Below are 19,478 nucleotides of genomic sequence, written 5' to 3'. Positions count from 1 at the left end.
TCGAGACTGGGATTTGTCACTCCTTGTGACGGAGAGGTATCTCTGGGCCCACTCGGTAGGACATCATCATAATGTGCACAATGTGATCAAGGAGTTGATCACGGGATGATGTGTTACGGAACGAGTAAAGAGACTTGCCGGTAACGAGATTGAACAAGGTATCGGGATACCGACGATCGAATCTCGGGCAAGTATCGTACCGATAGACAAAGGGAATTGTATACGGGATTGATTAAGTCCTTGACATCGTGGTTCATCCGATGAGATCATCGTGGAACATGTGGGAGCCAACATGGGTATCCAAATCCCGCTGTTGGTTATTGACCGGAGAACGTCTCGGTCATGTCTACATGTCTCCCGAACCCGTAGGGTCTACACACTTAAGGTTCGATGACGCTAGGGTTATAAAGGAAGTTTGTATGTGGTTACCGAATGTTGTTCGGAGTCCCGGATGAGATCCCGGACGTCACGAGGAGTTCCGGAATGGTCCGGAGGTAAAGATTTATATATGGGAAGTCCTGTTTTGGTCACCGGAAAGGTTTCGGGGTTTATCGGTAATGTACCGGGACCACCGGAGGGGTCCGGGGGTCCACGGGGGGGGCCATGGGCCCCAGAGGCATACATGGGCCAAGTGTGAGAAGACACCAGCCCCTAGGTGGGCTGGGGCGCCTCCCACTAAGGCCCATGCGCCTAGAAGAGGAGAGGGGGCAAACCCTAAAGGCAGATGGGCCCTAAGGCCCATACTCCCTGCGCCTCCCTCTCCTCCCCCCTTGTGGCCGCCATCCATAGATGGGTTTGGGGCTGCCGCCCCTCTAGGGGTGGGAACCCTAGAGGGGGCGCACCCTCTTCCCCTTCCCCTATATATATGAGGCCTAGGGGCTGCCCAATACACGCGATCTGATCTCTGCCTTTGGTGCAGCCCTCCCCTTCTCCCAAGTACTTCTCCTCTCCCGTGGTGCTTGGCGAAGCCCTGCGGGATTGCCACGCTCCTCCACCACCACGACGCCATTGTGCTGCTGCTGGATGGAGTCTTCCTCAACCTCTCCCTCTCTCCTTGCTGGATCAAGGCGTGGGAGACATCGTCGGGCTGTACGTGTGTTGAACGCGGAGGTGCCGTCTGTTCGGCACTAGGATCATCGGTGATTTGGATCACGACGAGTACGAATCCATCAACCCCGTTCTCTTGAACGCTTCCGCTTAGCGATCTACAAGGGTATGTAGATGCACTCTCCTTCCCCTCGTTGCTGGTCTCTCCATAGATAGATCTTGGTGACACGTAGGAAAATTTTGAATTTCTGCTACGTTCCCTAACAGTGGCATCATGAGCTAGGTCGATGCGTAGTTTCTATGCACGAGTAGAACACAAAGTAGTTGTGGGCGTTGATTTTGTTCAATATGCTTGCCGTTACTAGTCTTATCTTGATTCGGCGGCATCATGGGATGAAGCGGCCCGGACCGACCTTACACGTTCTCTTATGTGAGACTGGTTCCACCGACTGACATGCACTAGTTGCATAAGGTGGCTAGCGGGTGTCTGTCTCTCCCACTTTAGTCGGATCGGATTCGATGAAAAGGGTCCTTATGAAGGGTAAATAGCAATTGGCATATCACATTGTGGTCCTTGCGTAGGTAAGAAACGTTCTTGCTAGAAACCCATAGCAGCCACGTAAAACATGCAAACAACAATTAGAGGACGTCTAACTTGTTTTTGCAGGGTATGCTATGTGATGTGATATGGCCAAAAGGATGTGATGAATGATATATGTGATGTATGAGATTGATCATGTTCTTGTAATAGGAATCACGACTTGCATGTCGATGAGTATGACAACCGGCAGGAGCCATAGGAGTTGTCTTAATTTATTTATGACCTGCGTGTCAACATAAACGTCATGTAATTACTTTACTTTATTGCTAACCGTTAGCTGTAGTAGTAGAAGTAATAGATGATGTGACAACTTCATGGAGACACGATGATGGAGATCATGATGATGGAGATCATGGTGTCATGCCGGTGACAAGATGATCATGGAGCCCCAAGATGGAGATCAAAGGAGCTATATGATATTGGTCATATCATGTCACTATTATTTGATTGCATGTGATGTTTATCATGTTTATACATCTTGTTTACTTAGAACGACGGTAGTAAATAAGATGATCCCTCATTAAAATTTCAAGAAAGTGTTCCCCCTAACTGTGCACCGTTGCGACAGTTCATTGTTTCGAAGCACCACGTGATGATCGGGTGTGATAGATTCTAACGTTCACATACAACGGGTGTAAGACAAATTTACACACGCAAAACACTTAGGTTGACTTGACGAGCCTAGCATGTGTACAGACATGGCCTCGGAACACAGAAGACCGAAAGGTCGAGCATGAGTCGTATGGTAGATACGATCAACATGAGGATGTTCACCGATGTTGACTAGTCCGTCTCACGTGATGATCGGACACGGCCTAGTTGACCCGGATCATGTAATCACTTAGATGACTAGAGGGATGTCTATCTGAGTGGGAGTTCATAAGATGAACTTAATTATCCTGAACATAGTCAAAAGATCTTTGCAAATTATGTCGTAGCTCGCGCTTCAGTTCTACTGTTTAGATATGTTCCTAGAGAAAATTTAGTTGAAAGTTGATAGTAGCAATTATGCGGACTAGGTCCGTAAACCGAGGATTGTCCTCATTGCTTCATAGAAGGCTTATGTCCTTAATGCACTGCTCAGTGCGCTGAACCTCGAACGTTGTCTGTGGATGTTGCGAACATCTGACATACACATTTTGATAACTACGTGATAGTTCAGTTAAACGGTTTAGCGTTGAGGCACCGAAGACGGTTTTTGAAACGTCGCGAAACATATGAGATGTTTCGAGGGCTGAAATTGGAATTTCAGGCTCGTGCCCACGTCAAGAGGTATAAGACCTCCGACGATTTTCTTAGCCTGCAAACTAAGGGAGAAAAGCTCAATTGTTGAACTTGTGCTCAGATTGTCTGAGTACAACAATCGCTTGAATCGAGTGGGAGTTGATCTACCAGATGAAATAGTGATGGTTCTCCGAAGTCATTACCACCAAGCTGCTTGAGCTTCGTGATGAACTATAATATATCAGGGACATATATGATGATCCTTGAGATATTCGCGATGTTTGACACCACAAAAGTAAAAATTCAAGAAGGGCAAGGGCAAGAAGGGATACTTCATGAAACGGCAAATCAGCTGCTGCTCTAGTGAAGAAACCCAAGGTTGAACCCAAACCCGAGACTAAGTGCTTCTGTAATAAGGGGAACAGCCACTGGAGCAGAATTACCCTAGATACTTGGTAGATTAGAAGGCTGACAAGGTCGATAGAAGTATATTGGATATACATTGTGTTGATGTGTACTTTACTAGTACTCCTAGTAGCACCAGGGTATTAGATACCGGTTCGCTTGCTAAGTGTTAGTAACTCGAAATAAAAGCTACGGAATAAACGGAGACTAGCTAAAGGTGAGCTGACGATATGTGTTGGAAGTGTTTCCAATGTTGATATGATCAAGCATCGCACGCTCCCTCTACCATCGAGATTGGTGTTTGCGTTGAGCATAGACATGATTGGATTATGTCTATCGCAATACGGTTATTTATTTAAGGAGAATAACGGTTACTCTGTTTATTTGAATAATACCTTCAATGGTCTTGCACCTAAAATGAATGGTTCATTGAATCTCGATCGTAGTGATACACATGTTCATGCCAAAAGATATAAGATAGTAATGATAGTACCACCTACTTGTGGCACTGCCACGTAAGTCATATCGATATAAAATGCATGAAGAAGCTCCATGTTGATGGATCTTTGGGCTCACTCGTTTTTGAAAGGTTTGAGACATGCGAACCATGTCTATTGGTGTATATGCATGAAGAAACTCCATGCAAATGGACCGTTTGGACTCACTTGATTTTGAATCACTTGAGACATGCAAATCATACCACATGGGCAAGATGACTGAAAGCCTCGTTTTCAGTAAAATGGAACTAGAAAGCAACTTGTTGGAAGAAATACATTTTGATGTGTGCAGTCCAATGAGTGCTGAGGCGTGTAGTGGATATCGTTATGTTCTTACTTCACAGATGATTTGAGTAGATGTTGAGTATATTTACTTGATGAATCACGAGTCTGAATTATTGAAAGGTTCAAGTAATTTCAGGGTGAAGTTGAAAGATCGTCGTGACAAGAGGATAAAAGATCTATGATATGATCATAGAGATGAATATCTGAATTACGAGTTTGGCACAGAATTAAGACATTGTGGAAATTATTTCACAACTAATACAGCCTGGAACACCGTAGCGTGATGGTGTGTCCGAACATCATAACTGCACCCTATTAGATATGATGCATACCATGATGTCTCTTATCGAATTACCACAATAGTTTATGGGTTAGGCATTAGAGACAACCACATTCACTAGGGCACCACGGAATTCCGATAAGATGACACCGTATGAACTATGGTTTAGGGAAACCTAAGCTGTCATTTCTTAAAAGTTTGGGGCTGCGACGTTTGTGTGAAAAAGGTTTCAGGCTGATAAGCTCGAACCCAAAGCGGATAAATGCATCTTCATAGGACACCCAAAACAGTTGGGTATACCTCCTGTCTCAGATTCGAAAGCAATAAGGGATTGTTTCTAGAATCGGGTCCTTTCTCGAGGAAAAGTTTCTCCCGAAAGAATTGAGTGGGAGGATGGTGGAGACTTGATGAGGTTATTGAACCATCTCTTCAACTAGCGTGTGGCAGGGCACAGGGAGTTGTTCCTGTGGCACCTACACCAATTGAAGTGGAAGCTTATGATAGTGATCATGAAACTTCAGATCAAGTCACTACCAAACCTCGTAGGATGACAAGGATGCGTACTACTTCAGAGTGGCACGTAATCCTGTCTTGGAAGTCATGTTGCTAGACAACAATGAACCTACGAGCTATGGAGAAGCGATGGTGGGCCCGGATTCCGATAAATGGCTCGAGGCCATAAAATCCGAGAGAGGATCCATGTATGAAAACAAAGTGTAGACTTTGGCAGAACGGCTCGATGGTCGTAAGGCTGTTAAGTACAGAAAGATTTTAAAAGGAAGACGGACAATGATGGTAAATGTCACCATTAAGAAAGCTCGACTTGTCGTTAAGATGTTTTCGGACAAGTTCAAGGAGTTGACTACGGTGAGATTTTCTCACTCATAGCGATGCTAAGAGTCTGTTGGAATTATATTAGCGATTACTGCATTATTTATGAAATCTTGCAGATAGGATGTCAAAACATTGTTTCCTCGACGATTTTCTTGAGGAAAGGTTGTATGTGATACAACCGGAAGGTTTTGTCAATCCTGAAAGATGCTGATAAGTATGCAAAGCTCCAGCAATCCTTCTAAGGACTGGAGTAAGCATCTCGGAGTTGGAATGTATGCTTTGATGATGATCAAAGATTTTGGGTGTATACAAAGTTTATGAGAAACTTGTATTTCCAAAGAAGTGAGTGGGAGCACTATAGAATTTCTGATGAGTATATGTTGTTGACATATTGTTGATCAGAAATGACGTAGAATTTCTGGAAAGCATATAGGGTTATTTGGAAAGTGTTTTTCAATGGAAAGCCTGGATTAAGCTACTTGAGCATTGAGCATCAAGATCTATAAGGATAAATCAAAACGCTTAAATGGTACTTTCAAATGAGCACATTCCTTGACATGATCTTGAAGGTGTTCAAGATGAATCAGTCAAAGAAGGAGTTCTTGCCTGAGTTGTAAGGTATGAAGTTAAGACTTAAAGCTCGACCACGGCAGAATAGAGAGAAAGGACGAAGGTCGTCCCCTATGCTTAAGACATAGGCTCTACAGTATGCTATGCTGTGTACCGCACCTGAAGTGTGCCTTGCCATGAGTCAGTCAAGGGGTACAAGAGTGATCCAAGAATGGATCACAGGACAGCGGTCAAAGTTATCCTTAGTAACTAGTGGACTAAGGAATTTTCTCGATTATGGAGGTGGTAAAAGAGTTCATCGTAAAGGGTTACATCGATGCAAGCTTAACACCTATCCGGATAGCTCTGAGTAGAGATACCGGGTACGTATAATGGAGCAACAATTTAGAATAGCTCCAAGTAGAACAATTATTTGGAATAGCTCCAAATAGAACGTGGTAGCTACATCTAGGAGATGACATAGAGATTTGTAAAGCACACACGGATCTGAAAGGTTTAGACCCGTTGACTAAAACCTCTCTCACAAGCAACATGATCAAACCCAGAACTCATTGAGTGTTAATCACATAGTGATGTGAACTAGATTATTGACTCTAGTAAACTCTTTGGATGTTGGTCACATGGCGATGTGACCTGTGAGTGTTAATCACATGGCGATGTGAACTAGATTATTGACTCTAGTGCAAGTGGGAGACTGTTGGAAATATGCCCTAGAGGCAATAATAAATTGATTATTGTTATATTTCCTTGTTCATGATAATCGTTTATTATCCATGCTAGAATTGTATTGATAGGAAACTCAGATACATGTGTCGATACATAGACAACACCATGTCCCTAGTAAGCCTCTAGTTGACTAGCAGATGGTTACGGTTTCCTGACCATGGACATTGGATGTCGTTGATAACGGGATCACATCATTAGGAGAATGATGTGATGGACAAGACCCAATCCTAAGCATAGCACTAGATCGTGTAGTTCGTATGCTAAAGCTTTTCTAATGTCAAGTATCATTTCCTTAGACCATGAGATTGTGCAACTCCCGGATACCGTAGGAGTGCTTTGGGTGTGCCAAACGTCACAACTAATTGGGTGGCTATAAAGGTACACTACGGGTATCTCCGAAAGTGTCTGTTGGGTTGGCACGAATCGAGACTGGGATTTGTCACTCCGTGTACGGAGAGGTATCTCTGGGCCCACTCGGTAGGACATCATCATAATGTGCACAATGTGATCAAGGAGTTGATCACGGGATGATGTGTTACGGAACGAGTAAAGAGACTTGCCGGTAACGAGATTGAACAAGGTATCGGGATACCGACGATCGAATCTCGGGCAAGTATCGTACCGATAGACAAAGGGAATTGTATACGGGATTGATTAAGTCCTTGACATCGTGGTTCATCCGATGAGATCATCGTGGAACATGTGGGAGCCAACATGGGTATCCAGATCCCGCTGTTGGTTATTGACCGGAGAACGTCTCGGTCATGTCTGCATGTCTCCCGAACCCGTAGGGTCTACACACTTAAGGTTCGATGACGCTAGGGTTATAAAGGAAGTTTGTATGTGGTTACCGAATGTTGTTCGGAGTCCCGGATGAGATCCCGGACGTCACGAGGAGTTCCGGAATGGTCCGGAGGTAAAGATTTATATATGGGAAGTCCTGTTTTGGTCACCGGAAAGGTTTCGGGGTTTATCGGTAATGTACCGGGACCACCGGAGAGGTCCGGGGGTCCACCGGGGGGGGGCCATGGGCCCCAGAGGCATACATGGGCCAAGTGTGAGAAGACACCAGCCCCTAGGTGGGCTGGGGCGCCTCCCACTAAGGCCATGCGCCTAGAAGGGGAGAGGGGGCAAACCCTAAGGGCAGATGGGCCCTAAGGCCCATACTCCCTGCGCCTCCCTCTCCTCCCCCCTTGTGGCCGCCATCCATAGATGGGTTTGGGGCTGCCGCCCCTCTAGGGGTGGGAACCCTAGAGGAGGCGCACCCTCCTCCCTTCCCCTATATATATGAGGCCTAGGGGCTGCCCAATACACGCGATCTGATCTCTGCCTTTGGTGCAGCCCTCCCCTTCTCCCAAGTACTTCTCCTCTCCCGTGGTGCTTGGCGAAGCCCTGCAGGATTGCCACGCTCCTCCACCACCACCACGCGCGTTGTGCTGCTGCTGGATGGAGTCTTCCTCAACCTCTCCCTCTCTCCTTGCTGGATCAAGGCGTGGGAGACATCTTCGGGCTGTACGTGTGTTGAACGCGGATGTGCCGTCCGTTCGGCACTAGGATCATCGGTGATTTGGATCACGACGAGTACGACTCCATCAACCCCGTTCTCTTGAACGCTTCCGCTTAGCGATCTACAAGGGTATGTAGATGCACTCTCCTTCCCCTCGTTGCTGGTCTCTCCATAGATAGATCTTGGTGACACGTAGGAAAATTTTGAATTTCTGCTACGTTCCCCAACAGCAACCACATAGATGCGTTGGCCTCGCAACTAAGTCCTGACACTAAGGACATCTGCCGTGACAATTCCATGACAGGACACGTCGTGAGGGCCCCCTTAAGAGCCTCGAATGCCGCGGTTGCCTCCCTGTCCCAGGCAAAGGCGTCGCGACGCAGTAGGCGCATGAGTGGGGACGCGATGAGGCCGAACTCCCGGATAAATTTTGGTAGTACCCCGCGAGGCCCAGGAAGCTGCAAAGAGCCCGCACTGAGTGCGGTGTCGGCCAGGCCGCAACGGCCACCACCTTGTCGGCGTCCATAGCAACCCCCTCGGCCGAGATGACGTGGCCGAGGTAGGCGACTAAAGGCGTCCTGAACGAGCACTTCGAGCACTTAAGATGAAGATGATGCGCTCGAAGCTTGTTGAAGACGATGACGACGTGTTGAAGGTGCTCTGCCCACGAGGCGCTGTAGATAAGAATGTCATCATAGCAAACGAGCACAAAGCGATGCAAATAGGAACGGAGGACGTCGTTCATCAGAGTCTGGAAGGTCGCCGGGGCGTTGGAGAGGCCAAAAGGCATCACCAAGAACACGAAGTGGCTGTGATGAGTTTGAAACGCCGTCTTGGTGACATACCCACTAGCATTTGTTGACTCTTTGGTGGAGAAAAAACATAGGAATATGGGATTTTCCTTTGGTGAATACTATATCAATCTGTCTAGTCCATCAAAGGAATGAAGCAGCCTGCATCGAGCACCCCTTTGGGGACATGCCCTGAGTGATTACTCGTTGTACTGCCGGTGCTAGCATAGGAAACCCTAGGCTGGTTTTGTCACCCATTTTCTTTCTGCACCACTGATCACTTGATCAACACTTGTTTTCCACCATCTGTCTGCTCATGAAATGAACGACAGCCAAGCTGGATCTTAAAAAAAAGGAATGAAGCAAAGGAAAATGGCAGAGCATCTAAGAACTCGGTTTTCAAAGAAAAAGAAACGCAGGAATTTGGGGGCTCCTATGTCTCGCTTAGAGCGGGACGTAGGGAAGCCTCGCGTGGGAAGCGCCAGATGGGCCGGCACAAGCGCACGGGAGGCCATGGCCTTGAATTTTCTTTTTCATGTTTTTATATTGTTTTTTCTTTTATTTAAACTTTATTTTCTACTTTCAAGTATTCTAATAAATATATTTGAAAAAGCACCTTATATTAAATGTTTAAAAAAACATTAACCAAATAATTGAATTTTTTAAAATGTGTATAGAGAAAATGTTTCTCATGTATATGAAAAATGTATACAGAAAATATACAATATGTGTGAAAAAAGTTGATCACGTGTTTACAAAAAGTTAATCAACATTTGGTCAAATGTTAGACAAGAATTTAAAAATATTAATCAAGCATTTTAAAAATGTTAAATGTGTATAGAAAATATGTTGACCATGAATTCAAAATTGTAATCTTGTACTGTATTTTAAACAATTTAATTTTATATTTGAAAAATGTTAATCAAGCATTTGACAAATGTGAAAAATATGCAAAGAAAAATGTTGCCCATACATTAAAACATGTTAAACTTGAATTAAGAAAATGTTAAACATGTATTAGACAAATGTTCTTGGCATATACGAGAAATGTAGAATGAATAAAAAAGAAAAATAAAATAAAAACCAAGAATGAAACAAATAAAAATGAAGAATAACAAAAACTGGTGAAAACCAAACAAAAAAAGTAAAGCAAAGAAAAAACAGTAAAAACCAAGAAAGAAACAAAGAAAAACAATGAAAAATAAAAAATACAAGAAAGAAACTAATAAAACCGGTGAAGAAACAAAGAAAAACCGAGAAAACTAGGGAAGAAACAGAAAAATAGGAAAATAACAAAATTCAAAAAACCCTGGCGAATGAAACCCATCGAACGAAGCAAGCAAACTTGATCGAAACCAGCGAACGAGAAAAAAATGGGCCAGCCAAGTAGGACATATGTTAGTCTTGCTATAAGCGAGATGTAACATCTGCGAACGAATTTTACAGGTGCATCAAACCTCCTTTTCAACTTGGGATAGGCTTGTTAGAGCATCTCCACTCCCCCCCCCCCCCCCCCCCAACAATGAAAAAGGTACATCCGGGCCACCAAACGAACCGATACAGTACAGCATTGGAACGAACCGATACAGTACTGCATTGGATGACAGAACACATCCGAACCGTGCGGTTAGGACGTATGCGAGTGGTGCAAAACCTAGGAGCAAAGGCATTTACTGATGAATGGATCATGGATCACACACATAACACACAAGATGATCCACTAGGGTTCCTGATGTTGTAGTGAGATGGATGTGGATGATGATGTTGATGACAATAGAGATGATGATGATAGTGGTCATGATGTTGACATCCCGTGCGCTTCGTGAAGGTGGCGATATCCTCCTTGACAATTCCTCCTCTGGATCGCCCCGGAGACTAGGGTTCTGCCTTGTGGATGTGTTTCTGGTGTCTATGTTCATCTGCTTCCCAATCCTATCTCACGGGTAAAGTAGTGGATGAGGCAGGGGCCCTAGCGCATCATACAACCACCCATACGAGCGGGTACGCTCATATGGTTGACCGTCTTTTGCTCTGGAGGCATCGCAAGCGCTCCTCTGTGGGTCCATTTGCTTTAAGTTTTCCTGGTAATGGATTATCACATTAAATAACATGATTCCACCACCATTTCATGAGATTCCTTCCATAAAATTTTATTTGCTCCAAAATGCGTTACCATGAAATACAAACAAAAAGTAGTGTGCGAAACCGATAAAATTCTACATAGCCTACCATGTAGGCACAAAATAACCATCAAAGTCATCACATAATTTGGACTCATCACTCTCCTCCGCAGACTCGTCCTCATGATGAAATCAAGTGTGCATTGTATATCCAGGGTCGCTGTAGAGAACCAAACATGCGGTGTCATGGTGTAGGAGGGCATGCCCTCGGAGAGAGTCAAGGTCTTCACAGCCATGGGATCATAGGCATAACGAACGTGTCCGTGTGTGACACACGCCATTCCTTTTTTGGGACTTTTACATTTGTGTCCCTAACTCAAACCCATTACTCAGATTTACCTTTAATTTTAAAGTGTGCTCAAATTTACCCCAGTGCCATTAGGTGCCCTTATAGAAATGCCTTTTCATGCCGCTACCGTGTAGTTAAAGGGGTTTGACCGTTTACGGGGCGTTTGCTGGACATTTTGCCCCTGTACACATGTGTCACTTACGGGTGGGCCCTGTTATCCATAGATTTTTTAAAAGGAAACAACCCTCTCTCCTCTCACTTTCACTTACGTGTGGGCCCCCCTCATCCATAGGAAAAAAGAAAAGGGAAAGTAAAAAACCATAGCCATGGTGTATAACGAGTGGGCCAACAAGGGATTAGGCCCACTTGTCATAGGCTATTTAATTTTACATTAACTATATATATATATATATATATATATATATATATCTAAGTTAATTGAAAAAACTATACTCCCTCCTTCCATCTATATAGGGCCTAATGCGTTTTTCAAGACGGCCTTTGACTATTGACAAGATTAATAGTACATGACATGCATAATGTGAAAATTATATCATTGAAATCTCCTTTCACATACGAATTTGACGACATGCTTTGTGTAAGTTGCATGTCATATATTGTTGCTCTAACATTTGGTCAAAGTTAGCCTCGGAAAACGCATTAGGCCCTATATAGATGGAAGGATGGAGTACCTAATCTAATAGTTTAATTAAGTTTAATCTAATTAGCTGACGACCTGGGCCCACACGTCTGTGACCCAGGCAGTGTTTGGAACAGCGGTGCACTCCGGTGACCAAAGCCATGGCGGCGATGGCCGGAATCGCAACTCCAGGAACCATTTGGTTAACGGAGAGTACAGGTCAGACGAGCGCGATGATGCACATGCAATGGTACCAATAGAGCATGCTGGGGAAGGCGGAATCAACCGCAATGATGAGCTGGGCGGCTACCGATGGCGGTGCTCGACGGATTCGAGCAAGCGGGCATGGATTCAGTGGTTTAGGGAGCGGCATCTTAGGGGCGCTATGAGCACGATGGTGACATTGATTTATGGTATAGCAGCGTAGGGGAAACGAATCGACGATGACGCTCCGGTGGCCGCAGACGAGGAAGACGGTCGATTCGGTCGTGTTGGAGAGGTCCTGCTTGAGCTACTCCTGGGAGGAGACGTATTTGAGGCGTGCACGTCTCCTAGACAGATTTTCAGCTGTTTGTGAGGATGATGGACGCGGCGACGACGAAGGTCATGGCGACGGCTGTTCTCATATGTGGCTAAGGGGAGGAGAGCGAGGGAAGGGAGGGAAAGCTAGCTAGGGTTTTCCATAGGGCTGTGGACGTCGTGAAGTAGCCCTACACTAGAGCTACTATGGTGGCAGCTTTCGAACAGTGGTCGACGGTGGCACTCATCGATGCGTGCGCAGTTGACGAGTTGAGGAAGACGATGACTAGGGAGATGGGCTGGGCGTTGCGGTGTGCAGTTGGGCCAAAAGGTAAGCGCTCACCCTCTCTTCTTTTTTAATTTTAATTTCTGTTTTATTTTTTTTCAGGGGTAAAAATGTCCAGCAAACGCTCCATAGACGGTCAAAGCCCTTTAACCGGACAGTAACGGCACGAAAGAGCATTTCTGTAAAGGCACCTCAAGGCATACAACGGGGGCGCTTATTGGTCAAATCCCCCCCACCCCCCCCCCCCCCCCCCCCCCCCCCCCAAAACAACAATCCCAGGATTTGGGCTGGCATCGATGCCCAGGCTGTCATCGGGCGCTTCTCCCTTTTTTTTTCTCCGTACCAATCTGGCACCGGGCGCTCCTTGGAGCGCTACAAATCTGCAACGGCTCAACTACCTCAGCTGGTCTTTGCTGAACGGAGCCATCTATACGCAACTAACTCACCTGATTTTCTTTTGCAGCTACACAAAAAATATATTTCTTCGTTCAAAAAAAATGTGTTTTCTTTCTCTTGACGCACAAAAATAATCTACAATAAAATATTGAGGTCATTTATATCTATAATAATTCTCCATGGGACCTGAATACTTACAATAAAAAAATGCCAAAAATGAAATGCATGTGAATGTGAAACTGGTTCAACAGGGGGGAAAGTTCCGATGTTCAAACCTGAAAGCACGGTGAGTTAGCAAGAAAAAAAATCAATTAACTACAACCATTCATTCAGTCATACGGACTAGCTAAATCGTGCATGCAGTGCTGACTAAATCATGCATGCAGTCAAGCTATCTCATTATATATAGTCCTACTTGCAGGTTCCAGTTGCAACGCACATCTCAAAATTATCTGGTCACACACAAGACAATCCTGCTCATGTTTCACACATGTGTGGAATGCGATGTACTGTCAAGTCAAACAGCCATGATTTATATAGGAAATTGTTGTTCTTATTCGAAGCTCTACTCCCTAAATTTCTTTTTAGGACTATGTGAATTCAGGATCAGTCAGTTTGGAACCTGTCAAAACTGTATATCAACACATATTATTCTCCTACGATAATTAAAATTTCCCTCAGGAAGAACATGACGGACTCAGATCACCATACACACATGTGTGCATCTCGGCAGCAGTCAACTCAATTTACCAGCGATTGGTACAGCAATCGGTAGGGAATTACCTCAGATGTCGGGTAAGCTTGTTCATCTTGAACGCGCATATTGTACGCCTGCGCGCAGCAATTGGTACATCAATCGCCAAGAGCTCCTCCGGCCTCGTTCCCATGGGGGAAGGCGCGGCTGCTGCCTCCTCTGCTCCACGGCTCCCTCCCCCTCCCGTCCGTCAGCGCCGCGGTAGCTCCTCCGGCTTCGTCTTCATGTGGGAAGCCCCGGCTGCTGCTGCCTCATCCGCTCGCGCACCGCCCTCTTCATGTCCGTCGGCCTCGCCGACAGCTGCGCCGGTCTCGTCTCCATGGGAAGGAAGACGCGGGCTGCTGCCTACTCCGCCCCCGCGCCGCCGTTTACCGTGGCCGACATCTGAGGGTGTGGGAGTTCGGCCTGGAGTTCTCCTCCGGCTCGCTGGATCTGACGAGGGTCAAGGGTGTGGAGAGTTCGAGAGAAGGGAGCAGAGGGAGCTGAGCTGAGAGCAGAGTGAGCTGAGTGAGGACTGGCGCAGCTGACCGGTTCGTGTTCGGTTGGATCGGTGGGCACCGATGCTTGTTTCCTGCGTTGGAGAGGCCGGCGCTTGAGAATGTCGTCCGGAAGGAAAAAAAATATAGATAAGCGCCCAATCTAGCACTTCTGCGTTGGAAGACCAGATTTTTACACCGGTGCTCCATGGTAATTTAGTTTTACTAGTAAAAGAGTCCATGCGTTGCAACGGAAATAAAGTAAATTTCAAAATTCATGTGATATTGAGGAGTTTATCTGTCGTGATGAAATATTGAGCTATATCTTTTAGTCCGTTAAATTCTTCATTGTCTTAATATAAATTCATATTTTATACTTGCCCACTTCAAAGATAAGATGGCCGGTTAGAAAATAAAGAGTTTACAATGATTGATGCTCTTTTGTTAACATTGTCGTCAACAGTAGGAGTAAACCGACTGCATCAACGCAGCCATACTTCCCTTGACACCAATATCACAGCCTCAAGGAGGACCAGTATTGGAGCATACAAAGCCGGGGGAGAGATGGTACGACAGAGGGGAGTAGCCACATGAACATGGGGTATGGAATGACTAAGGACATGGTCACATGCTTCTCTCTCCCTCTCTCTCCATAGCCGACGTGTGGAGCGAACAATACGTGGCCCCTCCTTCACCCAGTTCAAGCAAGATGCACCATCGTCGTACTCTTTCAACTCTCCATCCCTTCCTCCTTTCTCTGTATTTCACACCAACGGCACTGGTAACATATAGAGTGGAAGAATATATTGACGGGAGAAACAAATCCTCATATGCGCTTAGCAACTTATTCTATTATGTTACCATTTCTCCTCCGTGTCACCATCGCCAATGATGCTTATATTGTCCATCCGTTCACGACTAACATGATCAATCTAAAGTGATGTGCTTGTGATCATACTATGGCATAACGCTCGTGCGTCGCTATAAAGTAAACACTGAACAATGGGTCCTCTTCCTCGTGCGATGGTGAAGGGTGCCACCGTGCCAGCAGGTCTAGCATGGCCGACTTCTGCTAGGCGGCACATGCTTTGTCGAGCACCTTAAAATCGTGAGGCCCTCCTCATTGATTTGGCGTATATAGTAAAACATGTCATTGATGCAACTGGGGCACCACCGATCCACCGGTCACCTCGGCAAAGGAAACATATTGTTGACTGGGAGCAAATAATAATAAGAAACATATAAATAAAATAGCTACCTTTTTTACACGATGAGAATTTTACTTACCTTTTTTGCGAAAAGAGATTTTTTCTTATCTTTGCTTTTCTAGGCAGGTCTATCAATTAATGCATGGCCGTTGTACGTTTTACATGAGTCAGTAGTATTGGATTTTTTTTCTTGAATTTGCATGCAGGTTTACCAGCTATGCACGGCTGTTGTGCATGTTTGACAGTCCCTAAACGCATGCAGTATGATCTCGCATAGCTCATCAGCAGCAGCCGCCGCCGCCCCCTGTTGCCTGCCTTGCATCGCTGGAGCTACAACAGCGCCATGGCCACGGCCACGCAGCTGGCCGACCTGGAACGCAATTCATGTATAGCCCATTGTTTCTCGCCTCACTGGTCCTTCATATGTTAATTTCCATCTCCTTCCTTGTGTGACAACATTCTAAGATTTTTGTTTCCATGTCTCTCCAATTGGCCCATATTATATTTCCACATCCTTCCTTCCTTTTTCCTCATATATGAGAATTTATGCCCTCTTTATAACTTTCCTTCCTGGATCATATCGAAATTGATTCCCTCTTTTATGACTTTTCTTTCTGTCCGTTGATTCTTCAGGAGGCTAATTGACATCAAATTATAAGCGTATACAAGTTGTTCTGATGCAGTATACGCAAGCGAGGTGGGACTATTTAATAAGTTAAGAAATAGTCTTTTCTATAAACAACAATAATGTAACTCAGATGGATTTGGGCTTTGTGTTAGTACCTCAGGTGGGGAGTTCGATCCACCACGCCAGCTCCTATTTTTGCCTCTTCAGATCGGACGGGTCTAATGGGCCGCGGCCCAGGCGCGCCGAGACCCAATGCAGCGACCAAGTGTAAGTTCGTAAATAGATTTTTGGACCATTAGAAATTTAGTACCACCTCGAATAAGTTTTAAAATTCAAAGTGAAAGCGTAAAATCACGGGAAGAAAGCGCATTGTGACGGTGAACCCACGGAGTCAATCCGTACTTTATTATTAGGGAGAGATTTTTTACACAAGCGCCCACACAGGCGCCCCTGCATTGGAGATGCCCTCACGACATAGGGGTAAATTTGAGCACACTTTAAAATTAGGGATAAATCTGAGTAGTAGGTTCGAGTTAGGGACACAAACGTAAAAGACCCTTCTTTTTCTGGGCCAAGATTAATTCGTTTCCTACTAAAATAGACAGGTGATGAGGAAAGATCTCATCGGGCTCATTCTTAATCCTTACCTAATAAAAACACGCAACAAAATGGAAGGAAGCAATAAAAAACCTTATTTGAAATATTGGATTGTACTGGTCGAGTTATGCTTATACGCGTGACAGGTCAAGGACAGAGAATACTGAACAATACCTCTGCCCAATCATGAGTTGCCAATTGTTTTAACGCCCGGGCTAGCCTCTCCCGACGATTCCTCAATCCTCATCATCTTCTCTCGGCTTCTATATAAGCGTGTACGGCCCTGAGATGTAGACAAACACAAATCTATACCTACTCTCCTCCTCCTTTCTTTGAGCGAGCAATGGCGCCGAAGCGGAAGGGTGGGAATGGGCGGCAGAAGACCATCATGCGGCGGATCGAGAAGGAGGGCGCCCGACAGGTGTGCTTCGCCAAGCGCCGGCAGGGTCTGTTTAACAAAGCCAACGAGTTGGCGGTGATGTGCGGCGCCGAGGTAGCCGCCATTGCCCAATCACCCGGTGGCAATGCTTTCTCCTTTGGTCATTGTCGGTGTCAAAACCGGCGGATCTCGGATAGGGGATCCCGAACTGTGCGTCTAGGCCGGATGGTAACAGGAGGCAAGGGACACGAAGTTTTACCCAGGTTTGGGCCCTCTTGATGGAGGTAAAACCCTACGTCCTGCTTGATTAATATTGAAAATATGGGTGTTACAAGAGTGGATCTACCACGAGATCAGAGAGGCTAAACCCTAGAAGCTAGCCTACGGTATGATTGTATGTTGTGATTGTTGTCCTACGGACTAAAACCCTTCGGTTTATATAGACACCAGAGAGGGTTAGGGTTACACAAGGTCGGTTACAAAGGAGGAGATATCCATATACGTATTGCCTAGCTTGCCTTCCACGTCAAGTAGAGTCCCATCCGGACACGAGACGAAGTCTTCAATCTTGTATCTTCATAGTCTATCAGTCCGGCCAATGGAGATAGTCCGGCTGTCCGGAGACCCCCTAATCCAGGACTCCCTCAGTAGCCCCCGAACCAGACTTCAATGACGATGAGTTCGGCGCGCAGTTGTCTTTGGCATTGCAAGGCGGGTTCCTTCTCCAAATTCTGTGTACCTGTCGAAATAATGTCCGGTTCCTTGTGATGATTCATACTTCTTGGCTTCTACGCCCAATAATGGCCACTTTCCACGTGTCGAGCGAATGCGAAGAGCCAGGGTGTTTTCACATTTACCCCCTAGCTATGTAAATGAGCCGCCTATTTAAAAAGACGAGGATTCAGATCCAAATCACATCATCCTCCCTTGCCGAGTCTTCATCGGAGCGTGCCCGACAGAGATCCATTCCACCATGGCCGGTCGACGCAGCTCCTCCTCTCGCACCCCTAGTTCCAAGCCTGGAGATTGGGAGAGATGTCCCATCCCGCACAGTAAATTGGTGATGCTTTAGTCCAAGGGATTTCTTCCCTAGCGTACCTAGTCCCGGTTCGAGCCGGGCTGGCCACCTATAATGGCGGAGAGCAAGCGGAGAACCGTTCCAATCCCTCCAAGGGAGAGCGGGTGTGCCTTGTCCCTTATCTAGTAAGAGGGCTCGGATTCCCAATCCATCCGTTTCTCCAAGGGCTTCTAGAGTTCTATGGCCTCCAGCTGCACAACCTTACGCCTGCCTCCCTACTGCACATCGCGGGATTCGTAGCCCTTTGCGAGTTATTTTTGGGTTGTGAGGCTCATTTCGCTCTATGGAAGAAGCTGTTCTGCCTTGTGCCCCGTTCTAAGAAGGGATCAATATATCAAGTGGGCGGAGCCGAAGTGTGGCGTATCGCTGGGACCGGATACCTATCCGGGACCCCGAAGAAGACGTCCGAAGACTGGCCTTCAGAATGGTTTTATATAGAAGATATCCCCCTTTTGGACCCTATTCGGATCGGCCTTCCTGAGTTTGACAACGCTCCTTTGAAGAAGCGCCAGAGCTGGCGTCCACGGAGCCCCCTGGAGGAAGACGACCGGGACATTCTTTATCTGATGAGCCGGATAAGCTCTTTAGCTCGATCCGGATTGACCATGATCGAGGTCATGGCTATATGCATTATGCGGGGGGTGCAATCACTCCAGTACAGAGGCCACCCCATGTGGGACTTCAACGGGGAGGATGACGCCACCCGCCATGGCCGCAAAGGGCCGGGATCGGCTGCTGATCTAATAAAGATCTTGTCCACTTTGTACAAGGGAGAAGAGAAGGAATCCCTCCATATCAACCCGCAGGGCAGATTTTCCATGTACAATCCTCCGAGCTGGGTAAGCGGAGATTGTTTCTCGCCCGTCCGTTTCATATTCCCGTAGTTAAAGTATTCATGCTAGCGATATTATCGCAGGAGCTGCGCCAGGCAGCAAAGGAGATAAACAGCCGACCTCCACAGCCCGAGGACCCTAGACGGTCCCTTGACCCGGCCTCCCAGGAGGATCCGAACATATCCGTGGAGCTGATCGACGGGGTTTTTTACCAAGGGAGTAATGACAATACATTGGTGGCCATTACGGCCGATTACCCTAGGCTAGTTCCAACCTCACAGGTGACTGAGACCGAAATCCTAGCACTTAAAAAGGGATCCGTCCTTGTGCTATTTTTTTTCATTGCCGTATAATAGTCATGTCTTGCAGGGGAGGTCCTCGGGGCAGAAGGCCGAGCCTATGGCAACTAGCCAACAAGGGGCCGCTAGGCCAGGCAGGCTGAAAAGAT

At 46.2% G+C, this 19,478-nt stretch overlaps 1 long non-coding RNA gene across 1 annotated transcript; it reads right to left on the bottom strand.

Annotated features, from left to right (window-relative positions):
* Window positions 1-13,214: 13,214 nt before the first annotated feature.
* Window positions 13,215-14,398, bottom strand: LOC125555470. The gene is made up of 2 exons (XR_007304720.1): window positions 13,861-14,398; window positions 13,215-13,352 (listed from the first exon to the last, which is right to left on the bottom strand). It is a non-coding gene; the product is annotated as an uncharacterized LOC125555470 (long non-coding RNA).
* Window positions 14,399-19,478: the final 5,080 nt, after the last annotated feature.

Source organism: Triticum urartu, chromosome 5 (assembly GCF_003073215.2).
Source record: "Triticum urartu cultivar G1812 chromosome 5, Tu2.1, whole genome shotgun sequence".
NCBI lineage: Eukaryota > Viridiplantae > Streptophyta > Magnoliopsida > Poales > Poaceae > Triticum > Triticum urartu.
Note: the sequence above shows the minus strand (reverse complement) of the source record. Positions and strands in the feature narration are given on the sequence as shown.